This window comes from Otolemur garnettii, unplaced genomic scaffold (assembly GCF_000181295.1).
Source record: "Otolemur garnettii isolate 467f Iridium unplaced genomic scaffold, OtoGar3 scaffold00132, whole genome shotgun sequence".
Taxonomy (NCBI): Eukaryota; Metazoa; Chordata; class Mammalia; order Primates; family Galagidae; genus Otolemur; species Otolemur garnettii.
The window spans coordinates 4,556,090-4,563,887 of NW_003852527.1; positions in this window are offsets into that span (position 1 = coordinate 4,556,090).

The window sequence follows — 7,798 nt, forward strand, 5'->3', positions numbered from 1 at the left end:
TGGTAGAGTGATATGGCATCATAGCTCACAGCAACCTCAAACTTTTAGGCTCAAGCAATCCTCTTGCCTCAGTCTCCCATGTAGCTGGGACTACAGATGCCCAACAGGACGCCCAGCTATTTTCAGAGATGGGGTCTCATTCTTGCTCAGGCTAGTCTGAGCTCAAGCAATCCTCCCACCTTGGCCTCCCAGATTGCTACGACTATAGGCATGAGCCACTGTGCCCGGCTTTCTCTGCATTTTTTAAAGAGCACCAAGTTGCTGCTGCTTCACTGAAACATGTTTCCAAGACTACTCCAGTTCATAGTGCCTCTTATTCTGATGCTGATTTTTAAAACACATATTGCTCTACCCTAAATCATGTGATATATTGCAATGATCCGTAATCATCTTGCATCTTAGATGATTATGTCTCGTTGATTAAATTTAATATCTTTGAGGACAAAGACCATGTTCTATGCTTTTGTTTCTGTGTTCTTCAAAAATATAACTGAACCCCTATATGTTTTATAATAATCTCTTCCTTTAATTAACTACTTGAAGTTTATGAGTTGTTTTCCAGAAATTGTAGATTTTCTGTAAGACAAAGGATCTGAGATTCCAAAGGCCTCTGAGCAAGAATTCCTAATACCAAGAATCACCATCTCCCATGACCTGCCTCAACAGACCTGCCCTGCCCAGTGCACATAGTCTCTTGTTAGATATATTAGGACCTGCCCCAAGGCACGTGATCCTTCCTTAAAAGCCACCTGACCTCCCTTAGTTGGGTAGATGGATTTGAGGCAGCTTTTTTTTTTTTGAGATGGAGTGTCATTATGTCACCCTCAGTATAGTGCTGTGGCATCACAGCTCACAGCAACCTCAAACTCTTGGGCTTAAGTCACTCTCTTGCCTCAGCCTCCTGAGTAGCTGGGACTACAGATGCCCACCACAACGCCTGGCTATTTTTTTTGGTTGCGGTTGTCATTGTTGTTTAGCAGGCCTGGGCTGGGCTTGAACCCGCCTGCCTCAGGTGTATGTGGCCGGCACCCTATTTTCTAAGCTACGGGTGCCCTGGGCCTTGAGGCAGCTTCTTATGGTGTCCCAAGAAGAAGTCCATCATATTAAAAATTCCTTTCTTCCTTGCAAGATTTATAGTTTCAACAATTGGATTTTTGTGTGACAAGCAATTAGACGCAGACTGAAGGCCCCCTGTGGTTTTGACAATGATGGGGCTCATTGGGGATGGCATTACTCATGTTGAGTGGTTGTGGAGAAGGGCAAGGCCAAAGCGCCCCTTAGCAGCTGCCGAGCATATTTGCTGGAGGGCAGCTTTGGAGTCTCCCGCCAGCCTTGACTTCGCCATCACTGGCCTTCACATTCTCACCGTCCTCCAATGCTTTGGTGATTGCTTCCTCATTGCCTCCAAAAAAAGGAACTCTCTAGATTTGGATTTCAAAACTTAGATCTAGGCAAGACCTTCTATTTGAAGGTCCCGCCCAGTAGAGGATGCTCTCTCTATTTGGGAAATTCTGAAGAAATCCTGTTTGTTTTGGGCTAGATAAGCCCTCAACCACTTGGTTTATGAGAACAGGAAGTGACCTAACCATTTTGATTTGACACTCCTGGGCCTTATTGAGCAAAACAATTAATTTACTTAAAATCTCTTCAACTTCTCTTTATGTTAAGTGTTTATCTGTACCTGTGTAGCACGTAAATGTAGAGTCTGTCAAGCTCTTTGTCTCTATTTTCTTTCTCTTTACTTTAAATTTGCTGTTGATGGTTTATTATAAACACAGTTCAAGGTCTGAGAAATTAAAAGACATCTCTAATGGTGGTTTATCTTGTGACAGGTTCTAAGGCAGGGGTCCTCAAACTTTTTAAACAGGGGGCCAGTTCACTATCCCTCAGACTGTTGGAGGGTCAGACTGCGGCCCCAGGATAAGTCAGCTGCTAAACAGGACAGGCAGCAGCAGCAAAAACACCCAGCGGGCTGGATAAATGTCCTAGGTGGGCTGCATGTGACCTGCGGACTATAGTTTGAGGATGCCAGTTAAGGTCTAAAAGGTTAAAAGACACCTTTATCCTAAAGTCTGGGAGATTAGGAGACATCTCCATTTTAAGGTCTAAGAGATTAAAAGGCATCTTGGCTCATGTAGGCAACCTGGCTGGGTTTCAGAGATGCCTGCTAGACAGAGAAAGGGGAATGTAAATATAATGTGTGCAGATTTGGGTAGAACTTCAGAGATTCTCCTCGCTAGAGTTCTGAGATAGAAGCTCATGAAACTTTGCTAGTATACATGTGTATGTGTTTACAGGTGTTTTATGTGTACACATGTATTGTATGTCCACATGGTACCCAAATTGGCTTATAAATAAAAAGAGCTCTCATAAATTAAATAAGTAAGCCCAAATACTTTTCAAGTTCATGTGAACTTAGGAATCTTTAGTAAACAAGTTGATTTTTAAGTGTAAGTAAATTAGAATGGTACTCTAAGTAAATAATAGCTCTAAAATAGAAAATTATGGTCAAAGGTTATGAAGATATTTTGATTTTAGTCTCTTATTCCTAGTTGCAGATCTAGTTTCTTCCACTGACCTTGCTGTCTATGGAAAGGTACACACAAAATTTGTTTCTGATTCAGTCTTTCTGAATACTGGTTGCAAGCTAGCCTGTTAGGCATGCATTGTGTTGCCATAGCAAAGGCCTTTGCCTAGAAACATTTTAAAAAGTATCCTTAAACTGTTAATTTTTGTACAATAATTTATTTGAAAATAAACACAATGGTTATTCTTAGAATCCAAAGAGGCTCTCAAAATATTGTTTGAAAGTATTAAATGTAATTGAATCTACACTTAAATAAAAAAATTTTGAAACTAGGTAGATTACTTAAAAAATAGCATGATCTTGATTATTTTTATTTTTTTTTGAGACAGAGTCTCACTGTGGCACCATTGGTAAAGTGCCCTGGCATCACAGCTCTCAGCAACCTCAAACTCTTGGGCTCAAGCGAGTCTCTTGCCTTAGCCTCCCAAGTAGCTGGGACTACAGGTGCCTGCCACAATGCCCAGCTATTTTGTTGTTGTTGTCATTGTTGTTTAGTAGGCCCAAGCCAGGTTTGAACCTGCCAGCCTGGGTGTATGTGGCTGGCACCCTAAACCACTAAGCTACAGGCATCAAGCCATGATCTTGATTCTTATGTAAAAAAAAAGTTATGACTTTGTGCCATTATTTAAGATGTTGAAGATTGATGTTAGAGGTTTATTCAGTCTATAGTTAAGTGTTGTCAATAAATTTTATTTTGAGATATTAGTACTTTAGAAAGATCAAATTAGTTGACATCTATAAACATGATGTGTTCTAAGAATTTTAAAGTTTAAAAGTCAGAGATACAACAATATTTTGAGATCGTTTCTTGGTCTATGTTTTTAAATCATTTCCCAACTTTGCTTATAAAAATATATTTAGATATTAAATTTGTTTAGACATTAAGTGACAAGGGCACAATTAATCAGATTGTTATATATCTAATATTAACAGACTATTCAAATTGTTAAGTAAACTGATAAAATTAAAGTAGGCAAATGTAAATGAGATAAATATAATAAAATTGCAAGAAGTTTTCTATAATTTGCTTCTTTTAAAACTTCTCCATTGTGTATCTCAGAAGTTCAACTTTCGCTGCGTCTCACGGCCTTCAGCTTTTTCTCCCTTTTGGAAGGCCTGAGGTAATGACCCTCTTCTTCAATCTTTTTGTCAGTTCCTATAGCTTTTCCCCTCCACTGGTTCTAAGTCTGCTGTCAAGGTCTGATGCTGAAATGTTTACCTTAAACATCTGAAAAGCAATGTTTCCTTAGCTTCTGTTCAACATGGTCAAAAATCTTCTTACCCTAAGAGCTATAGTCCTCTCTCAAGGTACTAGTTTTTAAGTTTCTTGTTTCTTTCATAAAAAAAATGTTTACTTTGCACACAGTCTTCTTATGACTGATAAATTCTGGATTTGACTTCCAAGTTATCTAAACGGATTTCCCATTAAAACAAACAAACAAAAAACCCAATCCCCCCAAACCCAATTACACAAAAGATTTTTCTTTACCTTTTGGCCTAAGAAACAAAGATTTTATATTTTACCAAGATAATTCCTCTGTTCTTATTAGGTTTTTGATTACTTGGAAAAAGTAAGCTTTAAAAAACTAAGTTTTTTTTTTTTTGTATTGCCTTTTAAAGTCTTCTAATTATCACTATTAGTTAAATGAATTGCTATTATTGTACAACAACGTGTGATTCTGTTTTGATCAAATATTTTGAGCCTTTTAACGTCTTTGACAAATGTCCACAAATTCTAAATAGTTTGAGTGTTTAAGCTACCTATAAGCTTCTGCTTTCTTGTCATAAAATATTGTTTGCTCATTCTGATACAAGAGTCCGTAAATCCTTAGCTCAAATGGTTTTTAACAAATTCTTATGTTTTTATAGCAAATTCCTATGAATCTGATAGCTGATGGTAATAAATAAGTTAATTTTCTAATGTTACTTTTTTGTTTGTTTTTTACCGTTATGTTGCTTAAAAGGTTTTAAAATTTGATAAATGCCAGTTCACCTCCATTCCCACATGGTCTAGAACATTTATTAACTTTATATGTTTATTTAGAAGGCAGAGTCTTACTCTGTTGCCCTGGATAGCGTGCCTTGGCATCCCAGCTCAAACTCCTGGGCTTGAGCAATCCTCTTGCTTGAGCCTCCTGACTAGCTGGGACTATGGACATGCACCACTATATCTGGCTAATTTTTCTACTTTTGGTAGAGAAAGGGTCTCAGTCTTGCTTAGACTGGTGTTAAACTCCAGAGGTCAAGCAATCCTCCTGCCTTGGCCTCCCAGAGTGCTAGAATTACAGGCGTGAGCCGCTGCGCCCAGCTGGCCTAGGAGCATTTAATCAGCTGTAAGTCTTCGATTTTAGGTCCTTTGGCCATAGGGTCCTAATGATGGACATGATGCAACCAGGGTAAGTAGCCACATCACCCCAGTAATGATGGGACAAAATAAAAGTTTAGCCATGGATGTTGCCTTTGGCAAATCTAGGTCATAAGAGGAGAAATACAAATTAAAATAAAACCCTAGGTGCCCTCCCTAACTGAATGGACTCACTCTTGGCCAAGGGAACCCCAAGAAAAAAACTTAAAACTGAGTTCTTAGGCATGCAGGGATGGGCGTTTGGATATGCCTTGTTATACCCCCGTTTGTCAGTTGAAAAGAAAGAAAGCTAAACTTGGGTGGTGCCTGTGGTTCAAAGGAGTAGGGTGCCAGCTCCATATCCCGGAGGTGGTGGGTTCAAACCAGCCCCGGCCAAAAACTGCAAAAAAAAAGCTCAACCCCAGGAATATTATTTTGAGAGCTAAGGGTAATAATAAACCAAATATGAAGGATATTATTATTTGGAAAGTTTGCCTGACTTTCGGCAATATAGATTTAAATAATTAATACTTTCTTTTACATTCCTCTTGCCCCCAAATCCCAAGTACTATTTGCCTTTAAATGTGAAGGCCCAACAACTTTCAGAAAATTCTGACCAGATATCTGAGAGAAATAGTTTTAGGCAAAGGAAGGATTTTACAGTATATAGATGATAATGTGATAGCCAGTGAGACTAAAGCTAACTCAAGGCAACGTGCCATAACTGTATTAAATTTACTGGCTAACAAAGAATATAAAGCATCAAACAAGACAAAACAAAACAAAACAAAACAAAAAGAAGCTCAGATCTCACCTCCCACTGTCAAATACTTGGGGCTTAAATTGTCTCTTGAAACGCTTCCAGATTGGAGAGAGCCTGTAAATCAAATAACAGTCCGTACCACCCACCAGCAGTTGTGAGGATTCTTGGGTGTGACTGGGTTTTGCTAGATTTAGATTCCTAACTTCAGGCTAATAGCAAAACCTGAGGCAATAACCCTTTATAATGCCTTAGATGGAGGGGAAAAAACAACTGGAGAATGCCACAGGTCTTTGTTGACTATTAAAAATTAATGGCTGCCCCCACATTGTGCCCCTTGGACATATATAACCCTTTTGATCTGTTCACTCAAGAAAGGCAAGAAATTAAACTCAGGGTACTGACATAAACTTTGGGAGATCATAAGAAACCTGTACCTTATTTCTGTGAACAGTTGGATGTGATAACAGAAGGGTGGCCCACTTGTCTGAGAGCAGTAGCTGCTACTTATGATATTTTATAAGAAGTTGAAAAGTTCACCCTTGGGCAACTGATGACTGTTCACACCATATATTATATATTTTTTCCTGCTAGAACAAAAGGCAGGCTTTTGGTCACCAGTGAGTGGCCAGATGGATACATGTCAGGCTACTTTGTTAAAAAATTCTAATATACCGCTAAAGCTGATGTCCTTCTAAAGTTCAGCCACCTTGCTGTCTATGGACGCTCATTCCCCATTCTGTGATTACACTCAGGTTATTGACCAAGTGTATTCTAGTCTCCATGATTTGACTGATCAGCTCCTAGTCGGCCTGGATGAGGAGGTCTTTATAGATGGAAACAGCATTATGGAACAGAGATAATGCAAAGGTGGGTATGTTCTGGTTACCTGCCCAAAGATAACTGAAACACACACCCTCTCCGTGGGATGTCTAGAAAAATAAACACTATGTAGCTGGCTGGTTCTTTCGGGATTCTTGTTTGCCCTGCAAGACATCTCTTTAGTTAAAACTTCCCAATCTATTGCCTTTTCCACTAACTTATCTCACTGCTAGATTAACTACCTAAGATATTTTTTATAAATAACTAGAAGAAACTCAGGATAAAGATTCTACACTGGAGAACACTGGGCCAATATTTTCTTGGGAAGGATCCCCTACAGAGATGGGTACTTCTTTCAATATGCTTTGCTACCTTCATAGAAAGAGAGTGGTAATTCAACAATATATACTAAAAAGTTTCAGTTACAGACCCCACACTTTTGTTTTTCCTCATATCTCAACTTCCTCCCAATTCAACAGGAAACAGCCAGATAGATTAACATCCTGATTCCCCAAGACTGAGGAATAAACTAAGAAGAAGGGGGGAGTTGTAACTGGCTCCATGAACCCCTATATATATATATATTTTTTTTTTTTTTTTTGAGACAGAGTCTCACTGTAGAGTGCTTGACATCACAGCTCACAGCAACCTCAAACTCTTGGGCTTAAGTGGTTCTCTTGCCTCAGCAGTTCTCTCTTCCCAAGTAGCTGGGACTATAGGTGCAGCCACAATGCCCAGCATTGTTGTTGTTGGAATTATCATTATTGTTTAGCAGGCCTGGGCTGGGTTCGAACCCGTCAGCCCCAGTGTATGTGGCTGGCACACTAACCACTGAGCTATGGGTACCGAGCCCCTTATTTTTTTTTTTTTTCCAGTTTTTGGCTGGAGCTTGGGTTTGAACCCACCACCTCTGGCATATGGGGCCGGGTCCCTACTCCTTTGAGCCACAGGTGCCAAGGCCCCCTATGTGTTTTTTAATAATATAGTTCCTTAACTAACTACTTGAAAAATGGAGGATTTTCTACAAGACAAAGGAGATTCCAAAGGCTCCTCAGCAAGATTCTTTTTTTTTTGAGAGAGAGCCTCAAGCTGTCCCCCTGGGTAGAGTGCCGTGGCATTACAGCTCACAGCAACCTCCAACTCCTGGGCTCAAGCTCGTCTCCTGCCTCCGCCTCCCAAGTAGCTGGGACCACAGGCACCCAGCTCAACGCCCGGCTATTTTTTGGTTGCAGCCGTCATTGTTGTTTGGCGGGTCCGGGCTGGGGATTCGAACCCGCCACCTTAG